Source organism: Halichoerus grypus, chromosome 14 (assembly GCF_964656455.1).
Source record: "Halichoerus grypus chromosome 14, mHalGry1.hap1.1, whole genome shotgun sequence".
In the NCBI taxonomy this organism is placed as follows: domain Eukaryota; kingdom Metazoa; phylum Chordata; class Mammalia; order Carnivora; family Phocidae; genus Halichoerus; species Halichoerus grypus.
Genome location: NC_135725.1, coordinates 33,735,359 through 33,749,065, shown reverse-complemented (window position 1 = coordinate 33,749,065; position 13,707 = coordinate 33,735,359). Strand labels below are relative to the sequence as shown.

The 13,707-nt window shown below is 38.4% G+C and overlaps 1 protein-coding gene across 9 annotated transcripts in view; it reads right to left on the bottom strand.

Annotated features, from left to right (window-relative positions):
* Window positions 1-13,707, bottom strand: part of KDM4C (lysine demethylase 4C) — a 459,189-nt gene that overhangs the window by 152,386 nt on the left and 293,096 nt on the right. Inside the window, exon 14 of one of the 9 annotated variants that reach the window (XR_013443955.1) lies at window positions 2,143-2,298. The exons of the other annotated variants lie outside the window; for them this stretch is intronic. The gene's annotated coding sequence lies outside the window, so the exon portion shown is untranslated. The remainder of the gene's footprint in view (window positions 1-2,142; window positions 2,299-13,707) is intronic. 9 annotated transcript variants of the gene reach the window in all.

Genomic DNA, 13,707 nt, shown 5'->3' with positions numbered 1-13,707 from the left:
AAGGATATCTCATGCTTATGGATTGGAAGAACAAATACTGTTAAATTTCTATACTACCCAAAGCAATATACACCCTTAATGCAATCCCTATCAAAATACTAATAGCATTTTTCACAGACCTAGAACAAACAATCCTAAAATGTGTATGAAACCACAAAAGACCTCAGATGGCCAATCTTGAAAAAGACAATGGAAGAAAGGAGGAAAGAAAGAAAAGAAAGAAAGAAAGAAAGAGAAAGAAAGAAAGAAGAAAGAAAGAAAAAGAAAGAAAAGAAAAGAAAAAAGAAAAAAGGAAAAGAAAAGCAAAGCTGGAGGCATCACAATTCTAAATTTCACGTTATATTACAAAGTTGTAGTAATCAAAACAGTATGGTGCTGGCACAAAAAAATAGATACAGAGATCAACAAAACAGAATAAAACCCAGAAATAAACCCACCATTATATAGTCAATTAATGTTGGACAAAGCGGGAAAGAATATCCAATGGGAAAAAGACAGTCTCTTCAACAAATGGTGCTGGGAGAACTGGACAGCAACATGAAAAAGAATGAAACTGGACCACTTTCTCACACCATACACAAAAATAAATTGAAAATGGATTAAATTCTTAAATGTGAAATCTGAAATCATAAAATCCTAGACTAGAGCACAGGTAGTAATTTCTCTGACATCAGCCATAGCAACCTATTTCTAGATAGGTCCCCTAAGGAAAGGGAAACAAAAGCAAAAATTAACTATTGGTACAACGCCAATAGTTTTCCTGCACAGCAGAGGAAATAATCAACAAAACTAAAAGGTAACCTATAGAATGGGAAAAGATATCTGCAAATGACATATCTGATAAAGGATTAGTACCCAAAATATATAAAGAACATATAAAACTCAACAAAAAACACAAATATGCCAGCTTAAAAAAAAAAAAAAATGGGCAGAAGACATGAACAGACATTTCTCTAAAGAAGACATCCAGATGGCCAACAGACACATGAAAGGATGTTCATAATCACTACCATCAGGGAAATGCAATCAAAACTACAATGAGATATCTCACACTTGTCAGAATGGCTAAAATCAAAAACACAAGAAACAGCAAGGATGTGGAGAAAAAGGAACCCTCATGTACTATTGGTGAGAATGCAAATTGATCCAGCCACTCTGGAAAACAATAAAGGGCCTCCTCAAAAAGTTAAAAATAGAACTACCCTATGATCCAGCAATCACACTACTAGGTATTTACCCAAAGGATACAAAAATACTGATTCGAAGGGACACATGCATCCCGATGTTTATAGCAGCATTATCAACAACAGCCATATAATGGGAAGAGCACAAATGTCCATCATCTGATGAATGGTTATGTGGTATATATACACAATGGACTATTACTCCGCCATTAAAAAGAATGAAATCTTGCCATTTGCAAAAACGTGGATGGAGCTAGAGTGTATTATGCTAAGCAAAATGAGTCAGAGAAAGGCAAATACCATATGATTTCACTCATATGTGGAATTTAAGAAACAAAGAAGCAAAAGGAAAAAAAAAAGAGCAGGAGAGGCAAACCAAGCAACAGACTCTTAACTATAGAGAAGAAGGAGGATGGGTGAAATGAGTGATAGGGATAAAGGAGTGCGCTTGTTATAATGAGCACCCGGTGATGTATGGAATTGTTGAATTACTATACTGTACACCTGAAACTAATATAACAACGGTATGTTAACTGGAATTAAAATTAAAACTTACAAAATTAAAAATTAGGGGCACCTGGCTGGCTCAGTCAGTAGACATGAGAATCTTGATCTTGGGGTCATGAGTTCGAGCCCCATGTTGGGTATAGGGATTACTTAAGGTATTTTTTAAAAATTAAAAATCAAAAAATGAAAAAAAAATGTTTCTGACTTATACCTAAGAAACCAAACTTTGCCTCTACTTCTGAATATTTCTGGCAGAAATAAAAGCTCTTGGAGAAAGGTAGTAGAAATAGATATGCACACAGAACCCAAGAACAGTGGTCAAGAAGAATTAAGAGGTAAACCAACAATATTTGACTTACATATGTGACAGCACTAAGAGGCAACCACACTTTTGCAACTTAGATAAAATCACAATAAGCGGCCCCTCATAGGCAGCCTGCTTACAACTCACCTCATCCTTCATCAATGTAGCTTAAATACATCTCCAAAATAATCCTCCGTGTTTGCTATTCAAATCATACTTGCTGTGATATTGTGATATAAAAAGAAACATATTTGGTCTTTGATCCAGTTCCTGGCAGAGAGCTTCTAAAACCCTAGGAATTTCCTGAATGATATGGGTGAGAAGAGCATCATTGGGTGAAATATTTGGTCGCAGCCCCTAGGTTCCCGATACAAGAGCTTCTAATCTTAGAAGCTTCTGGAATCTTAGAATTGATAAAAGTATCTTTTGCATGCTAATAAGATGACTGACTGGTAGCTGGGGGCCCCTAGATAGCTCCAGGATGAGGGCAGGTTACCAAAAAGCCCAAGGCATGATTAGAGGGTTGGCACTTCAGCCCCACCTCTGACTTCAATGGAGTGGAGAGGGGCTGAAGATTGAGTTAAACTGCCAATTGATGATGATTTATTCAACCATGTGGATAATCGAGCCCTCATAAGAGCTGTACATGCAAAATGGACTAAGTTCCGAAATAAAAGAACTGAAACCATAAAAATCCTAAGAAGAGAGCACAGGCAGTAATTTCTCTGACATTGGCCACAGCAACATTTTTCTAGATAGGTGAGGCAAGGGAAACAAAAGCAAAAATAAAGTGTTGGAACCACATCAAAATAAAAAGCTTCTCCACAGCAAAAGAAACAAACAACAAAACTAAGAGACAACTTATGGAATGAAAGAAGTTATTTGCAAATGACACATCCAATAAAGAGTTAGTATCCAAATGGAACTGGAGGGTGTTATGCTGAGCGAAATAAGTCAATCAGAGAAAGACATGTATCATATGACCTCACTGATATAAGGAATTCTTAATCTCAGGAAACAAACTGAGGGTTGCTGGAGTGGGGGGTGGGGTGGGAGGGATGGGGTGGCTGGGTGATAGACATTGCGGAGGGTATGTGCTATGGTGAGCGCTGTGAATTGTGCAAGACTGTTGAATCACAGATCTGTACCTCTGAAACAAATAATGCAATATATGTTAAGAAGAAAAAAAAAAGAAGAAGATAGCAGGAGGGGAAGGATGAAGGGGGAGAAATCGGAGGGGGAGATGAACCATGAGAGATGATGGACTCTGAAAAACAAACTGAGGGTTCTAGAGGGGAGAGGGGTGGGAGGCTGGGTTAGCCTGGTGATGGGTATTAAAGAGGGCACGTTCTGCACGGAGCACTGGGTCTTATGCACAAACAATGAATCATGGAACACTACATCAAAAACTAATGATGTAATGTATGGTGATTAACATAACAATAAAAAAATTTTAAAAAAACATAAAAAAAAGAGTTAGTATCCAAAATATATAAAGAACTTATAAAACTCTAAAAAAAGAACTTATAAAACTCAAAACCCATTACACAAATAATCCAATTAAAAATTGGGCAGAACACACAGACAGACATTTCTCCAAGGAAGACATCCAGATGGCCAAGAGACACAAGAAAAGATTATCAACATTATCCTCATCAGGGAAATACAAATAAAAAGTACAATGAGCTGTCACCTCACACCTGCCAGAATGGCTAAAATCAAAAACACAAGAGGGGGAAAAGATGGCAGAGGAGTAGGGGACCCTATTCCAACTGGTCCCCAGAATTGAGCTGGATATCTACCAGACCACTCTGAATATCCACAACATCAGCCTCAGATGTAAGAAGACAGATCTGTATCTCTACAAACAGAATATTGCAGGCGGTTGGTTCCAAGGTACAAAGCGGGGAGCCGTGATTCCCCGGGCAGATATTGGAGGATAAACAGCAGTGGGAGGGAGCCTGGCCATGGGGATCCTACACCGCCAGTGATTGACAGCCTCCTGTGCTAGGGACTGGGCACAGACTCGCACACTGGTAGCGGTGGGGAAAGGACTTTAGGGCAGCCCCCCTGACAGAAACCCAGAGCGGTGGGGCCAGGTGTGCGAACTGGGGGCAGCTGGCGGTTTCTCTTCTGCTCTGACTCTCGGAAGAGACACAGAAAGCCGCTAGGGAACGCCGCCAGAGAACAAAAGCCCCAAAAAACCAGTTTCCACTGAGCCCATCACCCTCCACAGGGGGCAGGGCAACTCTGCCCAAACAGGGTTGCCTGAGTAACAGTGCGGCAGGCCTCTCCCCGAGAAGACAGGCTGGGAGAACAAGAGACCTAAGGTCCCTATAAAACAGGTGCATCTTGCTTGGGTTGTAGTCAATAATTTGGACTCTATACATTCCCTCAACCACCCCTCAACAGAATGACTAGGAGAAGGTACTCCCAAAATAGGAAAGACTCAGAGATTATGACTTATGCCAAAGATCTACAGATGGATGCAGATATAACCAAGATGTCGGAGATGGAATTCAGGCTAGCAACTGTGAAGACAATAGCTAGAATGAAGAAATCGATTAATGGCAACATAGAGTCTCTAAGGGCAGAAATGAAAGCTGAATTAGCAGAACTTAAAAATGCTATCAATGAGATCCAATCTAATCTAGATAATCTAACAGCTAGGGTAAGTGAGGCAGAAGAACGAATTAGTGACCTGGAAGACAATTTAATAGATAAAAAGGGAAAAGAGGAGGCGAGGGGAAAACAACTCAGAATCCATGAAAATAGAATCAGAGAAAAAAGTGACACCATGAAACGTTCCAATGTCGGAATTATTGGAATCCCGGAGGGGGTGGAGAGAGAGAGAGTGGACTACAAGATATATTTGAGCAAATCGTAGGCTGAGAACTTCCCTAATCTGGGGAATGAAACAAATATTTGTGTCCTAGAGGCAGAGAGGACCCCTCCCAAGATCAAGGAAAACAGGCCAATGCCCTGGCATGTAATAGTAAAACTCGCAAATCTTAGAACCAAGGAAACCATCTTAAGGGCAGTTAGCGGGAAGAGATTCCTTATGTACAGAGGGAGGAAAATCAGAATAACGTCAGACCTATCCACAGAGACCTAGAAAGCCAGAAAGGGCTGGCAAGACATATTCAGGGTACTAAACGAGAAGAACATGCAGCCAAGAATACTTTATCCGGCAAGGCTGTCATTTAGAATGGATGGAGAGATACAGAGCTTCCAAGACCAGCAGAAACTGAAAGAATATGTGAGCACTAAGCCGGCCCTGCAAGAAATATTAAGGGGGGTTCTATAAAAGGAGAAAGACCCCAAGAGTGATATACAACAGAAATTTACAGGGACAATCTATAAAAAGAAGGTCTTCACAGGCAACATGATGACAATAAGTTCATATCTTTTAATAATCACTCTCAACCTGAACGGCCTAAATGCTCCCATAAAACAGCACTGGGTTGCAGATTGGATAAAAAGACAGGACCCATCCATATGCTGTCTACAAGAGACTCATTTTGAACCTAAAGATATATCCAGACTGAAAGTGAAGGGATGGAGATCTATCTTCCATGCCAGCAGACCTCAAAAGAAAGCTGGGGTAGCAATTCTTATATCAGACAAATTAGATTTTAAACTAAAGACTGTAGTTAGAGACACAGAAGAACACTATATCATTCTTAAAGGATATATCCAACAAGAAGATCTAACAATTGTAAATATCTACGCCCCCAACATGAGAGCAGCCATCTACATAAGCCAACTGTTAGCCAAAATAAAGAGTCATATTGATAACAATACGTTAATTGTAGGAGACCTCAATACTCCACTCTCAGCAATAGACAGATCAGCTAAGCAGAAAAATCAACAAAGAAACAAGAGCTTTGAATGACACACTGGACCAGATGGACTTACAGAACATTCCACCCTAAAACAACAGAATACTCATTCTTCTCGAACCCACATGGAAGTTTCTCCAGAATAGATCACATACTGGGTCACAAATCAGGTCTCAACCAATAACAAAAGATTGAGATTATTCCCTGCATCTTCTCAGACTATAATGCTTTAAAACTGGAACTCAATCACAAGAAAAAATTTGGAAGAAATTCAAACAATTGGAAGCTAAAGACCACTCTACTCAAAAATGTTTGGGTGAACCAGGAAATCAAAGAAAAACTTAAACAGTTCATGGAAACCAATGAGAACAAAAACACATCAGTCCAAAACCTATGGGATACTGCAAAGGTGGTCGTAAGGGGGAAATACATAGGCATCCAAGCCTCACTCAAAAAAATAGAAAAATCCCCAATTCACCAACTAAGTTAACACCTTAAATAACTAGAGAAAAGGCAACAAATGATGCCTAAGCCACACATTAGAAGAGAAATAATTAAGATTAGAGCAGAGATCAATGAATTAGAAACCAGAAACACAGTAGATCAGATCAACGAAACTAGAAGCTGGTTCTTTGAAAGAATTAATAAGATCGATAAGCCACTGGCCAGACTTATCCAAAAGAAAAGAGAAAGGACCCAAATTAATAAAATGATGAATGAAAGGAGAAAGATCACGACTAACACCGAGGAAATAGAAAGAATTATTAGAAATTATTATCAACAACTATATGCCAATAAACTGAGCAATCTGGATGAAATGGAGGCCTTTCTGGAAACCTATAAGCTGCCAAGACTAAAACAGGAAGAAACTGACAACCTGAATAGGCCAATAACCAGAACGAGGTTGAAGCAGTGATCAAAAACCTCCCAAAAAACAAGAGTCCAGGGCCTGATGGATTCCCTGGGGAATTCTCCCAAACATTCAAAGAAGAAATAATACCTATTGTCCTGAAGCTGTTTCAAAAAATAGAAACAAGGAAAGCTTCCAGACTCATTCTATTACCATAATTCTCAAACCAGGCAAAGACCCCATCAAAAAGGAGACTTTCAGACCGATATCCCTGATGAATATGGATTCCAAAATACTCAACAAAATCCTAGCTAATAGGATCCAACAATACATTAAAAGGATCATCCAACCACAACCAAGTTGGATTTATCCCTGGGATGCAAGGGTGGTTCAACATTCGCAAATCAATCAATGTGATAGAACACATTAATAAGAGGAGGGAGAAGAACCATATGGTCCTCTCAATTGATGCAGAAAAAGCATTTGACAAAATACAGCATTCTTTCCTGAGTAAAACTCTTCAGAGTATAGGGATAGAGGGAACATTCCTCAAGTTCATAAAATCCACCTATGAAAAACCCACAGCGAATATCATCCTCATGGGAAAAAGCTGAGAGCCTTTCCATTAAGATCAGGAACACGTCAAGGATGCCCACTCTCATCATTATTGTTCAACATAGTACTAGAAGTCCTAGCAACAGCAATCAGACAACAAAAAGAAATAAAAGGTATTCAAATTGGCAAAGAAGAAGTCAAACTCTCTCTCTTCACAGATGACATGATACTTTCTGTGGAAAACCCAAAGGACCCCACCCCCAAATTACTAGAACTCATATAGCAATTCAGTAATGTGGCAGGATTCAAAATCAATGCACAGAAATCAGTTGCTTTCTTATACACTAACAATGCAACTCTAGAAAGAGAAATTAGGGAAAGAATTCCATTTACAATAGCACCAAAAACCGTAAGATGCCTCGGAATAAACCTAATCAAAGAGGTAAAGAATCTATACTCTAGGAACTACAGAACACTCATGAAAGAAATTGAAGAATCCACAAAAAGATGGAAAAATATTCCATGCTCATGGATCAGAAGAATAAACATTGTTAAAATGTCTATGCTACCCACAGCAATCTATACCTTCAATGCCATCCCGATCAAAGTTCCGATGACATTTTTCAAAGTGCTGGAACAAACAATCATAAAATTTGTATGGAATCAGAAAAGACCCCAAATCTCCAAGGAAATGTTGAAAAAGAAAACCAAAGTTGGGGCCATCATGTTGCCCGATTTCAAGCTATATTACAAAGCAGTGATCACCAAGACAGCATGGTACTGGCAAAAAAACAGACATATAGACCAATGGAACAGAATAGAGAGCCCAGATATGGACCCTCAACTCTATGGTCAAATAATCTTCGACAAAGCAGGAAAAAATATGCAATGGAAAAAAGACAGTCTCTTCAATAAGTGGTGCTGGGAAAATTGGACAGCCACATGCAGAAGAATGAAACTCAACCATTCTCTAACCCCATACACAAAGATAAACTCAAAATGGATGAAAGACCTCAATGTGAGACAGGAATCCATCAAAATCCTAGAGGAGAACATAGGCAATAACCTTTTGACATCGGCCACAGCAACTTCTTTCAAGATACATCTCCAAAAGCTAGTGAAACAAAAGCAAAAATGAACTTCTGGGACTTCATCAAAACAAAAAGCTTCTGCACAGCAAAGGAAACAGTCAACAAAACAAAGAAGCAATCCACAGAATGGGAGAAGATATTTGCAAATGACACTACAGACAAAGCACTGATTTCCAAGATCTATAAAGAACTTCTCACAACCTCAACACCCCAAAAACAAATAATCAAGTCAAAAAATGGGCAGAAGACATGAACAGACATTTCTCCAAAGAAGACATACAAATGGCTAACAGACACATGAAAAAATGTTCATCATCATTAGCCATCAGGGAAATTCAAATCAAAACCACATTGAGATACCACCTTACACCAGTCAGAATGGCAAAAATGGACAGGGCAAGAAACAACAAATGTTGGGGAGGTTGTGGAGAAAGGGGAACCGTCTTACACTATTGATGGGAATGCAAGTTGGTACAGCCACTTTGGAAAACAGTGTGGACGTGCCTCAAAAAATTAAAAATAGAGCTACCCTATGACCCAGCAATTGCATTACTGGGTATTTACCCCAAAGACACAGATGTAGTGAAAAGAAGGGCCATATGCACCCCAATGTTCATAGCAGCAATGCCCGCAATAGCCAAACTGTGGAAAGAGCCGAGATGCCCTTCAACAGATGAATGGATAAAGAAGATGTGGTCCATATATACAATGGAATATTACTCAGCCATCAGAAAGGATGAATACCCAACTTTTACATCAACATGGATGGGACTGGAGGAGATTATGCTAAGTGAAATAAGTCAAACAGAGAAAGTCAATTATCATATGGTTTCACTTATTTGTGGAACATAAGGAATAGCATGGAGGACATTAGAAGGAAGGGAAAAATGAAGGGGGGGAAATCGGAGGGAGAGATGAACCATGAGAGACTATGGACTCTGAGAAACAAACTGAGGGTTCTGGAGGGGAAGGGGGTAGGGGGATGGGTTAGCCTGGTGATGGGTACTAAGGAGGGCACGTTTTGCATGGAGCACTGGGTGTTATATGCAAACAATGAATCATGGATCTCCACATCAAAAACTAATGATGTAATGTATAGTGACTAACATAACATAATAAAATAAAATAAATGTAAAGTGTTTTCCTGAGTTCTGTGAACCATTCCAGCAAATGATCAAACCTGAGAAGGGAGTTTTAGGATCCCCCAGACTTTATAGCACATTGATCAGGAGTAAAGACTTGCAATCGGTGTCTAAAGTGGAGGCATCCTGTGTCATTGAGCTCTTAATTTGTGGGGACTGTGCTAACTCTGGAGAAATGAACAAAATTGTCAGAAATGAACAAAATTGTAGGACACCCAATGGTGTCTAAGGAGTTAAGGAAAAGGTTGCATTGGGAAAAATAACCCACACATCTGCTGTCAGAAGTATTCACACTTAGAGCACTGGCCCTCTCCTCAGGACCATAAACTATGTTGTTTTTCAAAGATCGAATCCAGTCACAAAGGGATAACTAGAATTGAGTCTTGTCAGTATGTAACTATAAAGTCTGAGGGCCAGTAGCACATGTGATGCTGACCCAATGACTCCACAGCAGTCAGAAAGGGATTGCATGGAAGAGACTCAATCCTACTGAGTATTATAAAGTCAGGAGCTCAGGAAATCCTAAATACTCTCTGGTTCTGATAAAAAAAAAAAAAGTCAGGCTTCCCGCAACTCACTTGAGAATCTTAAGATATTCATAGACTCTTTTTAACATTTCTACTTACACTCATTTTGGTATGCTCCATTATTCAGAGAGCAGCTTTTCTTTCAAATTAATAAAACTTTCCAAGGTGTAGTAGGGGCCACTGAGAAGTGATCTTAGGGATTGTTACAGATATACACTTTCAATTTTAATGATTAAGTATTTATTTTTGGTTACTTTCTATATAAAATAATTTACATTGCTTTTCATACAAACATTGCTTTTCATAACTAAAAAACAGGTTTATATAAGTAAAGAATGAAACAAAATATAATATTTAAAAATATTAGTTCAAGTGAACATAAGATTAAGTCTATGGCAAATATTATACAGCTAAACAATGTAATAAATTAGGTAAGAAATGTAACAGACCCCTAACTTTGTGGTCTAGACCAATGGTTATGCAACTGTTCTGAAGGAAACATGGATACAAGAATGGAGCTTCAATCCAACTCGATTAGAGTAACTTAAAATAATGTTTCATTCATGCAATCTGTGTGGTCTTAAACTTTGGTTGTAATTCTAAACCTGTTTGTTCATTTGCAAAATGAGCATAAGATTTTCTAAATTACAAGGTTTTCCAACAGGTTATATGAGATACCAGCCACAATGCTGCTACCCATTACTATGTAGGACCTAGGGATTCAACAGATGATGATGGTTCCTTCCCCTCTAGGTCTCCAGCATTAACCTGTGAGGTCTGTAGCATAATCTTGGCAAACATCATCCAGAAAATTTTCATCCAGAAAATTACCTAAAATATATGCCCTAAATATTAAACTTTTAACATGACAAGACAAATTGGAACAAGAATAGCTAACCTACATAGGTACCCAATTACCTCTTATTATATAAACATTTCTATCAAAAGATCCATATTTTCAGAGAAAAAAAAGCCTTTATTCTCCCATTCATTCAAAAACATCATTAAATATTATTTATGATAATAAAAAAGATTAATGTCCTTTAAAAAAGTACCCCCCAAAAGTGCTCATTTAGAAATATATAAATAAATTATGGCATGACCATATTATGCCATCATTAGAAAGGATGTTTTGTGGGATTTTTTTGTTTTTAAGTAGGCTCCATGCCTAGAGTGGGGCCCAACACAGGGCTTGAACTCACAGCCCTGAGATCAAGATCTGAGCTGAGATCAAGAGTCAGACTCTTAACCAAATGAGCTACCCAGGCACCTCTAGAAAGGATGAAGAGCATTACTGAAATATAGTAAATATGAATACATATATAACATAATATTAAGTGAATATGAATACTGCATTAATAAATTTAAAATACAGATACAAAACTATATGATGTCAATTCTATAAAATATATTTAAAAGTGTGGAATAAAGGAAAGGGGATTTGTAAGTTTCTGTAGTTACAAAAATATGCAATCTTTAAAGTTAAAAAAAACCCTGCAGTCAAAATAATGTTAGGTGGCTCCTATGAATTGGGGAAAACTGTTTAAAAGCAGATGTATGTCAGATTTATTTCACTCCTCAGTACAGTCTTTTCAAACAAATTTTGCTTACTAAGTGCAAGTAGATTTCTTAACAGAAAAACATTTGGGCCGTTGTTGAAGGGCTGTTGCCAGGACTTACTGATGGAACGCAACAGATGGGAAAGCCAACTACTCTACTACAGTATGATTTTCCCTTTACAATCAGCACAAGCAGTTTGCTGGTGGGGCTATGTTCCAGTGATGTGTTTTGGCTGGTTGAGCATTACTCTCTGCTATGAAGAGCACAGCAGCATCTGTTATCTTTCAGGTACTTGAGCAAAATCTCTGTCCTGGGACGCATTATATATGGTTTCAAATGTCCTGGAAGAAACTGTGGGGGAGGAGGAAGAGGGGAGAGGAGCAAGGGCATAAATGAACTACTCAGACAAACAAATTCAAACTTGGGAACTATTGTTCCTATACAGACTACTTAATAATCTGCATACAAACTGAATTTTAATGTTTTATGAATTGCTGAGTTTCAAAGGTTTGTAAAGGTGTGTTCAAAAGTACAAAAAAGAAAAAATTATAGGACATTAAGGTATGGTTTTACTGGGAAGTACTGACATTGAGGAAAAATTAAATTATGTATCCCCTAAAATGCTAATGTAATAATGGATAACAGAGAATTCTGTTTTAGTTCTAAAGCACTTTTTTTTTTTTTAAGATTTATTTATTTATTTATTTGAGAGAGAGAGAGAGAGAGAGAGAGCGAACAGGGGGAAGGGCAGGGGGAGAGGGAGAGAAATTCAAGCAGACTCCTCGCTGAGCACAGAGCCTGACACATGGCTTGATCCGAAGACCCTGAGATCATGACCTGAGCTGAAACCAAGAGTCAGATGCTTAACTACATGAGCCACACGGGCACCCCAGTTCTAAAGCACTTCTTAAACTAAATGGATAGACATAGTCTTATTCTTTATACATAACAATAACAGAGATGTCAAAAACATTTCAAAAGGATGCATTCCAACTCGTTCAATATACTGTTTTAAACAACAGAAATAGGGCATCTGGGTGGAGCAGTCAGTTGAGCATTTGATTCTTGGTTTCAGCTCAGGTCATGGTCTCAGGGTCATGGGATCATGTGCCCTGTGCTTGGTGTGCAGTCTGCTTGAGATGCTCTCTCTGCATCTCCCTCTGCCTCTCCCCACCCTGGATTCTTTCAAATAAATAAATCTTAAAAAAAAAAAAAAAAGAAAGAAAGAAACATCCCAAAGTACACTCCTTCAAAATTCCTATTACACAAAAATGTCCTGATACTTATAGTACCTCTGGGGAGGTGGGCTTCATGGAGAACTGTGGCATTACCAATGTTACTTAAACTCATTAAAGAATGTTAGCTCATATGTACACATGTCACATATGTACACATTCTTACACATGTCACATATGTACACATTCTTACAATACACATGGCCAGCAACAGGGACTACTCAACAGAGATGGCCGGTTCTTAGACATTTATATGTGTTCACTTCAGCTTCTTTTATCAGGACTGGGGCTGTTTTTGGGGGTTCCTAATGTGATAAAGTAAAAAGAGTACAAACTTGGAAACTAGATTTAAAGCTTGTTATCTACCAACTACCAGCCTTGTGGCCCTGGACAAGTGAAATAAAGTCTCTGAGCTCAGTTTCCTCAACAGGAATAATGACGATAATACCATCTACCTTCCAGAATAGTAAATAACAATTACTAATAATGTATACAATAGGAAGAAAGCAGCATGGTCAATTCTCACACTGTGGTAGGGATGGGGAGAAGAAAATTCCTAAAGGAAAGCTGGCCTATCTTTGGAAAACTAGCTGACAACATGGTAGCAAAAGGAGCATATTCTGAACATCAAATCAAAGACAGGTGAAAGAGTGAGCATATGAAACTCACAGTGTGCTAGGCAATAGGACAGATGCTGAAAATTAGAAGTAAAAATAAACAGTCCTTTGCCTTCAAAGAGTTCAAAAGTTCCCAGGAGAGAAACCTCCAGTTTCCTAAACATTTCATTAACAGCATCTATAACACAAAGTCAAAAACTGGCTGAACAAGATCTCTAAGCAAAGGACCACTAGCATGTTACAATTTACATGCCAAAAAAAGCTCCCCTTAGCTAACAGTCAGCCCTGGTCAT